The sequence below is a fragment of the Phacochoerus africanus genome, chromosome 14, assembly GCF_016906955.1.
Source record: "Phacochoerus africanus isolate WHEZ1 chromosome 14, ROS_Pafr_v1, whole genome shotgun sequence".
Lineage (NCBI taxonomy): Eukaryota > Metazoa > Chordata > Mammalia > Artiodactyla > Suidae > Phacochoerus > Phacochoerus africanus.
The window spans coordinates 45,288,527-45,304,335 of record NC_062557.1 but is presented as its reverse complement, the minus strand read 5'-3'; the positions used below and the strand labels follow the sequence as shown (position 1 = coordinate 45,304,335).

The 15,809-nt window shown below is 39.3% G+C and overlaps 1 protein-coding gene across 1 annotated transcript in view; it reads right to left on the bottom strand.

The window, feature by feature from the left end:
• The window catches only part of TAOK1 (TAO kinase 1), a 150,513-nt gene that overhangs the window by 68,272 nt on the left and 66,432 nt on the right, over positions 1-15,809 (bottom strand). The window lies entirely within an intron of this gene.

Below are 15,809 nucleotides of genomic sequence, written 5' to 3'. Positions count from 1 at the left end.
AGTATGTACAAACTATGCTAATCATTTCTGAAATTACAATGAAATGGACAATTTTCTAGTAAGGAATAAATTACTAAAATTGATCTATGGAAGAAAATGAATACCAATGAATAATTTAAAAATACTTTTGAAGAGTTCCCGTTGTGGTTCAGTGCGTTAAAAACCCAACATAGCATCTGTGAGAATGCTGGTTCGATTCCTGGCCTCACTCAGTGGGTTAAGGAATTGGTGGCGTTGCCACAAGGTATGGCATAGGTCACAAATGCAGCTTGGATTTGACCCTTAGCCTGGGAACTTCCACACACCGAGGAACAAAACAAAATGCCTTTTTTTTTTTTTTTGGTCTTTTCTAGTGCTGCACCCGAAGCATATGGAGGTTCCCAGGCTAAGGGTCCAATCAGAGCTGTGGCCACCGGCTTACGCCAAAGCCACAGCAACGTGGGATCTGAGCCACACCTGCGACCTGCACCACAGCTCACAGCCACACCTCACAACAACACCGGATCCTTAACACACTGAGCAAGGCCAGGGATTGAACCCGAAACCTCATGGTTCCTAGTTGGATTCATTAACCACTGAGCCACAACGGGAACTGCAATACAAGAAACTTTTGAGTGGAAAATAGTTTTACGGTATGAACTTTTCCAGATATAAGGGGAGAAAAAAAGTAAAGCTATCCTACTGATTTTACGAAGGCAGTATAACATGATAACTAAAGCCTCACAAACAACACAAAATAGAAAGTCAGGTAACACTTTCACTTGCAAATACAGACAAGAGAATTCTAAATGAAAATTTAAAAATATTACAGGGCATTAAAAGAATCTTTCACTTAGATAAAGTATACTATAGTTACAGAAATGTAAAAGATTTTGATACTAGAAAAACATTTCATAATTTACCAATTTTTAAAAAGTTGGGAGTTTTTGTGGTGTGGTGTGGTGGGGATGAGGGTTTGATCCCTGGCCTTGACGATCCGGCGATGCCGTGAGCTGTGATGTAGGTTGCAGACCCGCGTTGCTGTGGCTCTGGCGTAGGCTGGTGGCTACGGCTCTGATTGGACTCATAGCCTGGGAACCTCCATATGCCGAGAAAGCGGCCCTAGAAAAGGCAAAAAGACCAAAAAAAACAAAAACACACACAAAAAAACAAACATAATATATGCATCAAGAAAGTACATGAGAAAAGGCGCAAAATATCTAAAATGAGTTCACTAAAAGGATCAGAACCAACTCAAATCATCTGTTGGAAGAACTCATCTTCAATTCAGATTTTCATGAGTTCCTAAAGATAAAATATTCCAAATGAGATTATGCTGATGGCTGTAAAACTCGTATTTACTGAAAATCATTGAAATGTGGACCTAAAACTGAACTTATGATAATTTGTACTTCAAAAAACTTGTTAAAAAAGACAGCACACATGTAAATTACATCTCAATAGAGTGGCTTACAAAAAAGAAATGGGTCCTGGGAATAACTAAGTACATTCCAATTTCCATTACCAATGGATTGGATAGGAAACTTGTACCACTTATTGTAACGTGTGTAGTGGACCTATCCACATAAGTCCTGCTTGTGAATATAAATTTGTTTTTCACCAAATGCTATCTGCTTGTCTATCTTTGAGAACTTTTATTTGAATCAACATGTCTAGCCAGCCATATTCCTTTCTTTTTAAAGTAAGATAAATTTACATGCCATACAATTCACCAATTTTAATGTATATAATTCAGTGACATTTTAGAACACAGATATATGCAACCATCATTAGAGTCAAATTCAGAACTTTCTGCACCTCAAAAACAAACTCCAAATTGTTCACTTAGAAACGGTTAAAGTAGGAAACTTCATGTGTATTTTACCACAATAAAATTTTTTCTCCATTAAAAAGAAGAAACCCCAGAGTTCCCATCGTGGCTCAGAGCAAAGGAATCTGACTAGTATCCATGAGGCGCAGGTTTGATCCCTGGCCTCACTCAGTGGGTTACAGATCCAGTGTTACTGTGAGCTGAGGTCTAAGTCGCAGAAGTGGATTGGATCTGGCATTGTTGTGGCTGTGGCGAAGGCCAGCCAGCTACAGCTCCAATTCGACCCCTAACCTGGGAACCTCCATATACGGCAGGTGTGGCCCTAAAAAAAAAAAAAGAAAAAAAAACTTAAAAATTAAAGAAACCTTATATCCTTAAGTTATTTCTCCACCATTCAGCCCTAAGCAACAACTAATCCACTTTTCTGTGTTTCTAGAGATTGGCCCAGTCTCTAGAAACATTATATGTAAGCAGAACCATGTAACATGTGGTTACATATCACATATCATGACTAATGATACTGAGCATATATGTAATGATATCATACATCATGACTAACATCGTGACTAATGATATTGAGCATCTTTTCAAGAGCTTCTTAGCCATTTGTACATCTTTCCTGGAGAATGTCACTTCAGATCCTTTGCCTATTTTTAGGCATTTATTTTGTCTTTTGTCTTTTTAGGGCCGCACCTGCGGCATATGAAGCTTCCCAAGCTAGGGGTTGAATTGGAGGTGTAGCTGCCAGCCTACACCACAGCCACAGCAACTCAGAATTCAAGCCACATCTGCCACCCACACCACAGCTCACAGTAATGCTGGATCCTTAACCCACTGAGCAAGGCCAGGGATTGAACCCGAGTCCTCATGGATGCTAGACGGTTTGTTAACCACTGAACCATGACGGGAACTCCTTTGCCTGTTTTTATTATTTATTTATTTATTTATTTATTTATTTTGTCTTTTTGCCATTTCTTGGGCCACTCTCGCGGCATATGGAGGTTCCCGGGCTAGGGGTCGAATCGGAGCTGTAGCTGCCAGCCTACGCCAGAGCCACAGCAATGCAGGGTCTGAGCCGCGTCTGCGACCTACACCACAGCTCACGGCAACGCCGAAACCTTGACCCACTGAGCAAGGGCAAGGATCAAACCCGCAACCTCATGGTTCCTAGTCGGATTCGTTAACCACTGCGCCACGACGGGAACTCCCTTTGCCTATTTTTAAATTGAGTTTTGAGTTATAAGGGTTCTTTACATGTTCTAGACACAAGTCCCTTATCAGATACATGATTTACAAAGTTTTCTCCTATTCTGTAGGTTGTCTTTTCACTATTTTGAAGCATGAAAGTTTATTTTTATTTATTTTTGGCCACACCCAGGGCATGCGGCAGTTCTCAGGCCAGGGATCATATCCGTTCTACAGCAGCAACCTAAGTCACTGAAGTGACAACACTGGATCCTTAATTCACTGAGCCACAGAGGAATTCCTCCTACAAGTTTTATTTTTCACGAAGTACAATTTATTTCTTTTGTTGCTCAGGCTTTTGGTGTCACATCTAAGAATCCTTTGATAAAACTAAGGACATGCAGATTTACTATGTTTTGCTTCTAAGAGTTTTATAGTTTTAAAACTGTGATATTTAGGTCTTTGACCCATTTTAAGTTAATTTTTCTAAGGGCCCAATTTCATTGTTTTACATTAAATAGCTACAATTTTTTTTTTTTTTTTTTTTGGTCTTTTTGCCATTTCTTGGGCCGCTCCCGCGGCATGTGGAGGTTCCCAGGCTAGGGGTCAAATCGGAGCTATAGCTGCCGGCCTACGCCAGAGCCACAGCAACGTGGGATCCGAGCTGTCTGCAACCTACACCACAGCTCACGGCAATGCCGGATCCTTAACCCACTGAGCAAGGGCAGGGACCGAACCCGAAACTTCACGGTTCCTAGTCAGATTCGTTAACCACTGCGCCACGACGGGAACTCCCTAAATAGCTACAATTTTTTTAAGGTTTTTTTTTTTTTTTCTTTTTACCCACAGCATATGAAGTTCCCAAGCTAGGGGTATAATAGGAGGTACAGCTTCCAGCCTAAGCCATAGCCACAGCAGATCCAAGCCATATCTGTGACCTGTACCATAGCTCTTGGCAATGCTGGATCCTTAACCCACTGAGCAGTGCCAGGGATCAAAGCTGCATCTTCATGGATACTAGCTGGGTTCGTTTCTGCTGAACTCCGAAGGGAACTCCCAAACAGCTACGCTTTTAATTAGCCCAAGATAAAGCTTAATATAAAAGTGGGTATACTAAATACAGTGCAGTATCCTGGATTAGATTCCAGAAAAGAGAAGATATACTGGAAAAACTGGGAAAATCGGAATAAAGTACATAGTTTAGTTAATAGTATTGAATCAATGTTGATTTCTTAGATTTTTGGGTTTTTTTTGTTTGTTTGTTTGTTTTTTGTTTTTTTTGTCTTTTCCAGGGCCACATCCATGGCATGTGGAGGTTCCCAGGCTAGGGGTCTAATTGGAGCTGTAGCCGCTGGCCTACGCCAGAGCCACAACACCACAGTTCATGGCAACGCTGGATCCTTAACCCACTGAGCGAGACCAGGGATCAAACCTGCAACCTCATGGCTCCTAGTCGGATTCATTAACCACTGAGCCATGACAGGAAATCCTGGATTTTTTAGTTTTGATAATGTATTATGTAACATACTAACGGAACTGGGTGAAGATTATAGGGGAAAATACTAATTGTGAAATTATCTGCAAATCTAAAATTATTTTAAAATAATAAGTCTAACTAAAAATGACCATTAAAATCAAACCTTATTAGTAAGGCAATTAAATTAAAATTAAATGACAAAGTTAAAATGAGATATGACTTCTGCCTATTCATATCTTAAAAAAAGCAAAAAATAAAAACAGATAATGTTCACAAACACGTTTTCCCCCTCCCTTCAGAATCACATATCATGCTGACTTATCATGTCCTATTAGTCTCCTCTAATCTAGAAAAATCCCACAACCCTTGTCTTTCATGATACTGGCATTTTTGAAGAACATACAGTGGTATTTTAGAGAATGTAACTGCATTTGTGCTTGCCTGTCATTTCTTCAAGATTAGATTCTGTGGCCAGAATACCACAAGAATGACATTGTGTCCTTCCCAGGCCATCATATCTGGAGATACACAAGGTATCCTTTCCTCACTGGTGTTACCAATTCTTATCACCCATTAATGTTGTTGTTTCCCCCCCACCCAACATGCATAGTTACAGTTACTGTTTCCTACCTTGAATCTAACAAGCAATCTGTGGAGAGATACTTTAAAACCATGTAAACATCCTGCTCACCAAATTTTTCCCTTAGATCTAGCAAACACTGAAGATAATAGCTCAAAACAATCTTCACTATGACAATTACAAAATGCTGATTTTTTCCCCCACCTCTACCATTCCCTTCACATTAATTGGTCAGGTATTCTATTGTAAGGAAAAGTTCTCCCTTTTCATCCATCCCTCATCTATTATGGAAATTATGAATTCCTACTTTATTAATTGGATTATAATCCACTACTTCCTTTATACTGATGTACAAATTCTTTCAGATTTGGCCAGTGAGAGCTTCTCCAAGCTTGCTCCAATGTCCTTTTGACAAGGCTCATATTTTTCTCTTTTTCGAAAGCACTTTTGTACCAGAAAGTACGAAGTCTTCTAAGGCTTATCTTTTATGTTCCCTGTCCCACATCAGAATGAGACACTCCTCCTCTTATTCCTTTTATTGAGGAATTCAAGGTCTGAGTGCTACATTGTGCTCATTACTACTGGTGTTTCATTACAATTAGAAACCTGTGGCAGATGGAGCTAGGGGACACACATACAACATACAATTATTTCATATTAGTATCAATAATTCCTTTCCGACCACACAGGGTTCTTTCTTACCTTTCACACTTACATAACTTTCCATATTTTCATAGATAGGATCCTGACTCCAAATAATATCAACATTACTCATTGCTCAATCCTTTAACATACAGTTTCAGATCTGTCACACACCCATACCAATATGAAATAAATCTATTAAGAAGAGTTCAAGATTTGCCTAGTTTCCTTCTCCCAACCAGATGGAGGATATGCACTTAAAATACTGTGTATGGGAGTTCCCGTCGTGGCGCAGTGGTTAACGAATCCAACTAGGAACCATGAGGTTGCGGGTTCGGTCCCTGCCCTTGCTCAGTGGGTTAACAATCCGGCGTTGCCGTGAGCTGTGGTGTAGGTTGCAGACGCGGCTCGGATCCCACGTTGCTGTGGCTCTGGTGTAGGCCGGTGGCTACAGCTCCGATTCAACCCCTGGCCTGGGAACCTCCATATGCCGCGGGAGCGGCCCAAGAAATAGCAACAACAACAACAACAACAAAAGACAAAAAAAATAAAAAATAATAAAAAAAATAAATAAAAAATGCTGTGTATGAAAGTTACCCATATCAGTTCTAATTTTCCCATCAATGTGGTTGTGTCTAAACTATAGCAGGGTTCATTGTTCCTGCTACCTTTCATTTCAGTGACAATCCCTCATACATTATGATTTAGTTTTAATTTTAAAATACATAAAACACTTATTCAAAGAGGTATACTTCAGCAACTGTCATTCCATCTCTAGCTGTTCCATTCCATTCCTAAAATTATCACCATTCTGTATCTTAAACTGTTGGTTGTATGAGAGTATAATTAATCTAATCTCAAACAATGTATTTAGTATCTGTATATTTATAATATATAAATAAAACAAAATAAAAATCAGTCAACTAAAAGAAATGCTACCAGCACATATTAAATGGCTATTTGTCAAGGATTTTTCTCAATAGGGTTCTTTTACTGGGCTCATTTCTAAGATTCCACATATATTTTTTCTTTAGTCTCTATTTCTCCACATTAGTGTGTTTGGAGAAGAAAGGTAAAAGCATAAACTCAAAACAAAACTGAAATACAGAGAAAGGGTTGTTTTTGAAATATGTTTTCTGCGTCCCCTCTTCTCTATTTTGTGTCTGGTTCAGAAATTAAATGTAACATGAAACATACAAACAGCAGGTGTACAGAAAAAAAATTCTGTAAGTTAGATACCTAAGTGTTAACAATAGTTATTTTTGAGTAGTGAAATTAGCTAATTTTTTTAAATTATTTTTTTTGTCTCCAATCTATAAATGGGGTTATAAACCAAAAGTTCAAATTGTTAAGAATCTGAACATATTCTCCAGGGAAATAATATTTTAAATTGTAGTTTCAATTCCAAGGTGCCCATAACAACAAGACTAAATTCATAATACTGCTGAAATATTAAACACATGTGTAATACTCGTTGCTTGGGGGGGGGACTTTTATACAAAGAAGAAATCAATGAGTGGAGTTTTCCCCTACAAATTAAGAAAGTACTACTTAAAGACATTTTAAGGCTTTAGAATAGTACATCACTGGCTCAACTTAAAGTTATAGTCTTAAAAATAATAAAACATATTCCTTTAACTGCTAATTTTATTTCCTGGAAATTTTTATTTCTAAAGCTTACATTATTTTTCTGAAGGAAAAAAAAAAAAATCAAGGAAAACTTATTTATACCCCTGGCATTGTATCTTTGGCAGCATGGATTCAATCTCCAGCCCAGGACAGTGGGTTATGGATCCAGTGTTGTCCTACATGTGCTGTAGGTCACAGCTGTGGCTCACATTCAGCCCCTGCCCTGGAAATTTCCGTATGCCATGATGTGCCCCCCCCCCCAAAAATCTGCTCTTACTTTGAAATAGTTTTAGACTTACAGATATGTTTCAAAAATATTACAGAAAGTTGCTGCATACCTTTTGCCCAGCTTCACCTATTGTTAACATCTTGTATGATAAAATCATCAAAACTAAGAAATTAACAATGGTAAAATTATTAACTACAAACTAAACTATAGGCTTTATTTGAATTTCACCAATTTTTATACTAATAACCCTTTTCTGTTCCGGGATCCTACACTGCATTTGATTCTCACGTTGCCTTTCCCTCCTCCAATCTGTGACAGTTCCTAAATCTCTGTTTAATCTTGACACCTCTGGAGAGTAAAGATTATTTTGTATAAAGTTCCCTAGTTTGTATGCTATTTCCTCATAATTAAGTTCATGCATTTTTAAATAAGAATGCCAATGAAATGATGTGACTGTCTCACTGTCATATCAGAGATGGGGTATATGATGTCAATATTTTTAGTGATATTAACCTTGATCACTTGGTTAAGGTAGTCTCTGCCAGGTTTCTACACTAATTTTTCCATTTTAATTAATGAATATCTTTGGGACTGTATCTGAGATTATGCATATAATCCTGTTTCTTCTCAAACTTTTACCCACCAATTTTAGTATTTATTAGTAGATCTTGACTGCAACAATTATTTCCCTTAGTCCTTCTTCACTTAATAAAAGGAATTTTTATTTTATGTATATGTGTGTTTATCTGTGTGTGTGCATGATAGAAAGAGACAAAGGAGTTCCCACAGATACCCCCAATTCCAATCCAATGCACAAAAGGGTTATTTCTGGCCATCCCCATTTCTTTCTTATTTTTTTGCTTTTTAGGGCCGCATCCGTGGCATATGGAGATTCCCAGGCCAGGGGTCTAATCAGAGCTACAGCTGCCAGCCTACGCCACAGCAACACCAGATCTGAGCCGCATCTGCAACCTACACCACAGCTCAAGGCAACGCTGGATCCTTAACCACTGAGCAAGGTCAGGGATTGAACCCGCAACCTTATGGTTCCTAGTTGGATTCATTTCCACTGTGCCATGATGGAACTCCACTGGGCGAACCCATTTCTTTACTAACTTCTTTCCTGAACATTAAGAAATCTGCTTCTCAAGATCATGATGGCAGGATAGAAGGAGGTGGAGCTCACTTCCTCCCACAAATACATCAAAAATACATCTACATGTAGAACAGTTCTCACAGAGTATCTACTGAAAGCTGGCAGAAGACCTCATACAACCAAAGCTACAAGAAAAATCACCACATAACCGGGTTGGATGAAAGCGTGATGGGACCTGCACACCTGGGAAGAAACTATACAAGAAGAAAGGTTCCTTCAGCCTAGGGACCCCTTTCATGTGCCTTAAAAACAGCTGGGACAGATAGTGAGCTCCAGAGGCTCAGAGAGTATAGCAACCAGCTTGTGGGAGGCAGAAAAGAGAAACCAGCACAGATGGTCCTTGCCACCTACCTGGCTGCATTCCCCAGCCATTCCCCAGATGTGTGTCTCCTGGTGCATGTGGGGTCTGAATACTGAAACTTATACTTCAATGGTCAGACCTGGAGAGAAGACTAGGGTTGGCTATGCAGAGACAGCCCAAAAGAATGGAGTGTAGTCCAGACCGCAAATGGGGGTGTGAGCAAGACAGAGCCCCAGGTATCAACAGAAGCCACATTGTTAACATACTTGTGAAGGGAGAGGACGGGCTCATCATAACAACTTTATTTTCCACATAGAGCAGATGTGACTCCACCTCTATGAGTTCTGGAAGCACACACGTGGAGGTGGGGCTGAAATCTGAACCTATCCCCAGGGGCTATGCAACTAGCAGATTTATGATGCTGTGGGTGCTTTGCAAGCTCAGTGCCTACAGAACATTGCAGAAAATTACTGGTGCTCCTGTGACTGGGGTGGGTCTGCAGGTTTGGGGCAGCGCAGACATGCAGTGGTTGGGCCAGGGCCTGAGGTGATTCTATAACTTCCATGGCAGGCCCAGGTGCCTGACTTTGGTAGATCTGCACTGGTGGCTTTGGAAACACAGCGAATGAGGGACATCTGGGCTGACTGCCTACATTCTCACAACTCAGGTGAGGCCAGCAGCAGTGCCAATCAGAGTGCACTTTGTGAATGCCCACAAGAGAGGACAGGTAACACCACCGAGCACACTCCCCAGAGAACGGCTCCTGCAGAGGAATCCTCAGTAGCTCTTCTTCCAGCAGAAGTGCCCTAGTCCCACAAACCTCACACCACAGCTCAGAAATGAATTTGGTGGTTTCTATTGCAACAACTGAGTTCCATACACTGTCCCCTGTAGGGCTGTGTAACAACCACAGAGCAAAGAGAAGACCCCACCTCAACATCCAGTACAGGCTCTGGTCACACCACACAATCGTGCCCCAAAATCAAGCACACACTGAGGAAAAACAATGACAATGGACTTGCTATCAGAATAGAAAAGGACCAGGAGTTCTCATTGTGGCTCAGCAGGTTAAGGACTTGACATTGTCTCTGTGAGGATGTGGCTTCGATCTCTGGTCTCACTCAGTGGGTTAAGGATCCAGTGTTGCTGCAAGCTGTGGTGTAGGTGGCAGATGCAGCTCAGATCTGGTGTTGCTGCAAGCTGTGGTGTAGGTGGCAGATGCAGCTCAGATCTGGTGTTGCTGTAGCTGTGGTGGAGGCCTGCACCTACAGCTCTGATTCAACCCTTAGTCTGGGAACTTCCATATGCCACATATGCAGCCATAAAAAGAAAAACACATATATCTCTACCAATAATTACCTTAAATATCAATACTACAATCAAAAGACATGGAGTGGCAAATTGGATAATAATTTTTTAAAAAGCCTATAATATGCTGCCTACAAGAGACCTACTTTATAGCTAAGTATGTACCTACTGAAAGTGAAGGGATGGAAAAGGACATTTCATGCAAATGGAAGTGACAGGAAAGAAGGGGTAGCAATGCTCATATCAAAGAAACAGACTTTAAAACAAAGGTCATAAAGATAAAAGAAGGATGCTATACAATGATAAAAGAATCAATACAAGAAGATGATATTATACTCATTAAAAGATATGCACCCAATATAGCAGCACTTAAATACATAAAACAAATACTAACAGACATAAAAGGAGAAATCAATGAGCATACAGTAATAGCAGGAGACTTTTAACATCCCACTGACATCAGTGGACACATCTTCCAGAGAGAAAATCAGTAAAGCAACAGAAATCCTAAATGACACAATAGAATATTCAGATTTATTTATTTATTTATTTGGGGGTCACACCTGCAGCACATGGAAATTTCCAGGCTAGGGGTCAAATCAGAGCTGCAGCTACAGGTGTACCCCACAGCCACAGCAACACTGGATTCAAGCTGCATCTGTGACCTATGCCACAGCTTGTGGCAATGATGGAAACTTAACCCGCTGAGCAAGGCCAGGGGTCAAACTTGCATCCTCATGCACACTATGTCAGGTTCTTAACCAACTGAGCCACAATGGTACTCCAGAATAGTAAGATTTAATATTTCATAGATATTTTAGGACATTACATCCAGCACAACCCAGAATACACATTCATGCACATGGAACATGCTCTATGACAGATCACATACTAGGACATAAAACAAGTCTCAAGAAATCATAAGAAGATAGAAATTATTTCAAGAATTCTGCCTGCCCACAACAACATGGAATGAGAAATCAACCATGGAAAGCAAACAAGAAAAAAAAAGACTACATGGAGACTAAATAACATGCTACCAAAAATAAATAAATAAATAAATAAATAAATAAATGTTAATAACAAAATCAAAGAGGAAATTTAAAAAATGCCTTGTGGAGTTCCCGTCATGGCTCAGTGGTTAACGAATCCAACTAGGAGGTTTCAGGTTCAATCTCTGGCCTTGCTCAGTGGGTTAAGGATCCAGCATTGCTGTGAGCTGTGGTGTAGGTCGCAGACGCAGCTCGGATCTGGGATTGCTGTGGCTATGGTGCAGGCCAGTGGCTACAGCTCCAATTTGACCCCTAGCCTGGGAACCTCCATATGCTGCAGGAGTGGCCCTAGAAAAGGCAAAAAGACAAAAAAAAAAAAAAAGCCTTGTGACAACCGACAGTAAAAACACAACCATACCAATCTACAGAATGTAGTAAATGCAGTCCTAAGAGGGCAGTTCAAAGCAATACAGGCCTTCCGCAAAAAAAAAAAAAAAAAAAAGAGAGAGAGAGAGAGAAATCTCAAATAACCAAAACTACCACCTAAAATAATTAGAAAAAGAAGAACAAACAAAACTTAAAGTCAGCAGAAGGAAGGAAATAATAAAGACTAGAGAGGAAATAATCAAGAAGAAGTAGATAATTTGAACTGCCTGATCACCAGAAGCGAAATACAATTTATAATAATAATAACAAATTCCCCGCAAATAAAAGTCTGGGATGAGGGAGCGTCACTGGGGAATTCTTACATTCCCAAGCATACAAAGAAGAACCTATACCAATCCTTCTCAAACCCTTCCAAAAAACTGAAGAAGAGGCAACACTTCCAAAGATAATGTGTGAAGACACCATCACCTTGATACCAAAACAAAACAAAGATACTACCAAATAAGAAAATTACAGGCCAGTATCTTTAATGAAGATAGAAGCAAAAATTCTCAGCAAAATATTAGCGAACTGGTCTCATGACAGGTTTTAATGTAAAATTAACTCCTTTATAAAAGATTTTTAAAAACAAACATTAGGTTGCAGATGCTGATTGGATCTGGCGTTGCTTGGCTGTGGCACAAGCCAATTTGACCCCAAGCCTAGGAACTTCCACTTGCCATGGGTGTGGCCCTAAGAAAACAAAAAAGAATTTTTAAATCATAACTAATGCACATTAAGAATGTGGGAGAAGTTCACTGAAGCATATGATCTGAGCTTTCAGGAGCAATCTCTAGTCAGGTACTTTAAACGAAAACTGATTTATGATACATATAGTGAATGCATGGGAAGAAAAACTTACGGAAGGTTGTAATGAAATATTAGACAAATAAAAAAGTAAGTGGTGATCTAGTGGAACTAAAAGCCCCATCTGGAAGAATTGTGACATTTTTACATTTATCTGTGTTCTGCATGAGTTGTAATGTTAGTGGTAATTTTAAGGTACTGGAGTGAAAGGGTGTAATCACAGATTGCCTACAATATAGGATTGTGTTAAAACAATATTAGCAAACTGAATCCAACAACACATAAAAAGGTAATACACCATGATGATGTTGGATTCATCCCAGGGTCACAAGGATGGTTTAACATATGCAAATCAAGGTGATACACCACATCAACAAAAGTAGAGACAAAAGCCAAACGATCATGCTAACAGATGCAGGAAAAAAAGCATCTGATGAAATTCAACATTTATTCATGATAAAAACTCTCACTTAAATGGGTAGAGAGGGAACATATCTCAACATAATAAAAGCTATTTATGACAAATCCACAGTCAACAAAATATTCAATGTTGAAAAGCTGAAACCCTTCCCAACAAAATCTGGAACAAGACAAGAATGCCCCCTCACCACTTCTATTCAACAGTTAATATTGGAATTCCTAACTAGAGCAATCAGACAAGAAATAGGAGTTCCAGTCATGATGCAGTGGAAATGAATCTGAGTAGGAACCATGAGGTTGTGGGTTCGATCCCTGGCCTTGCTCAGTGGGTTAAGGATCTGGCCTTGCCATGAGCTGTGGTTTAAGTCACAGATGTGGCTCGGATCTGATGCCATGGCTGTGGTGTAGGCCAGCAGCTATAGCTCCGAATGGACCCCTAGCCTGGGAACCTCCATATGCTGTGGGTGCAGCCATAAAAAGCAAAAAAGAAAGAAAGAAAAAGAAATAAATGTATCCGAACTGAAAGGGAAGAGGTTAAATTGTCATTATTTGCAGATGACATGATAATATATATAAAAAACCCTAAAGACTCCACACAAAAACTACTAGAATTGATAAATGAATTTAGTAAGGGAACAGGATGCAAGTTTAATATACAGAAAGCAGTTGAATTTCTTTACACTAACAATGAAATATCAGAAAGGAAAAGTTTTATTTTTTAATCTCTTTTAAAATCTCATCAAAAACTCCACAAAAACTTAGGAATAAACCTGGCCAAGGAAGTAAAATACTTATACACTGATAACTAAAAATAATGACAAAGGAAACTAAAAATGATTTATAGAAATGAAAAGATATCCCATGCTCCTGAATTAGAAGAAATAATGTTGTAAAAATGGCCATACTGCTCAAAGCAATCTACAGATTTAATGTGATCTCTATCAAATTACCCATGATACTTTTAACAGAACTAGAATAATATTAAAATGTATATGGAACCATAAAAGATCAAGCATTGCCAAAGCAATCTAGAGGAAAAAGAACAAAGCTTGGAGGCATAACCTCCCAGACTTCAGGCATTACTACAAAGCCAAGAATAGTCAAAACAGCATGGTACTGGCAAAAAAACTGCCATATAAATCAAGAGAACAGGATAGAGAGGCCAGAAATAAACCTATACACCTACAATCAATTAATCTTCAATAAAGGAGGCAAGAATATACAATGGAGAAGAGAGTCTTTCAATAAGTTGTGTTGGAAAAAGGACAGCTGCATGTAAATCAATTAAGTAAGAACACTTCCCCACAACATGCACAAAAATAAACTGAAAATGGGTTAAAGACTTAAAAATAAGACATGATACCAAAAAACTCCCATAAAAGATCATAGGCAAAACATTCTCTGAAATAAATTATATCAATGTTTTCTAAGGTTATCTCCCAAGGCAACAGAAATAAAAGCAAAAATAAACCAACAGAGGAGTTCTTGTTGTGGATTGGTGGTTATAAACCCAACTAGTATCTACGAGGACATAGGTTCAATCCTTGGCCCTGCTCACTGGGTTAAAGATTTGGCGTTGCCATGAGCTAAGGTGTAGGTTGTAGACAAGGCTCTGATCTGGAGTTGCTGTGGCTGTGGTGTAGGCCAGCAGTAGCAGCTCCAATTTAACCCCTAGCCTGGGAACTTCCTATGCCATGGGTACAGCCCTGAAAAGAAAAACAAACAAACAAACAAACCAAAGGAACCTAACCAAACTTAGACACTTTCGCGCAGCAAAGGAAATCATAAATGAAAAAAGACTACCTGTGGACTGGGAGAAAATGTTTGTACATGATACAACCAACAAGGGCTTAATTTCCAAAATATACAAACAGCTCAAACAACTCAGTAACAAAATAAATAAATAAATCAACAACCCAATTGAAAAATAGGCAGAAAATCTAAACAGACATTTTTCCAAAGAAAACAGACTGCCAATGAGCACATGAAAAGATGCTCACTGTCACTAATTTTCAGAGAAATGCAAATCAAAATGACAATTAGGTACCACCTCACATGGGTCAAAATGGCCATTATTAAAAATCTACAAATAACAAATTCTGGAAGGGGTGTGGAGAAAAGGGAACACTGTTGGAAGGAATGTAAATTGGTGCAGTCACTATGGAAAACAATGTGGAGGTTCCTCAAAAAACCAAAAACAGGAGTTCCCGTCGTGGCGCAGTGGGTAACGAATCCAACTAAGAACCATGAGGTTGCGGGTTCGGTCCCTGCCCTTGCTCAGTGGGTTAACGATCTGGCGTTGCTGTGAGCTGTGGTGTAGGTCGCAGACGAGGCTCGGATCCTGCGTTGCTGTGGCTCTGGCGTAGTCTGGCAGCTATAGCTCCGATTCGACCCCTAGCCTGGGAACCTCTCTCTATATGCCGTGAGAGACGCCCAAGAAATAGCAAAACAAAACAAAACCAAAAACAGAGTTGCCATATGATCCAGCAATCACTCCAGGGCATAAACCCAGACAAAACTATAATTCGAAAAGATATATGCACCCCTATGTTTACAGCAGCATTATTTACAATAGCCAAGACATAGAAACAACCTGAATGTCCATTAACAGATGAATGGATAAAAAAGATGTGATATATTAAAAAGAATGAAATAATGCCATTTGCAGCAACTTGGATGGACTTAGAGATTATCATACTAAGTGAAATAAGTCAGACAGAAAAAGACAAATATCACGATATCACTTATACATGGAATCAAAATATGATACACAGGAACTTATTTACACAACAGAGACAAAGGAAACAAACTTATGTTAACCAAAGTGGGAAGGGGCGAAGAAGGAGT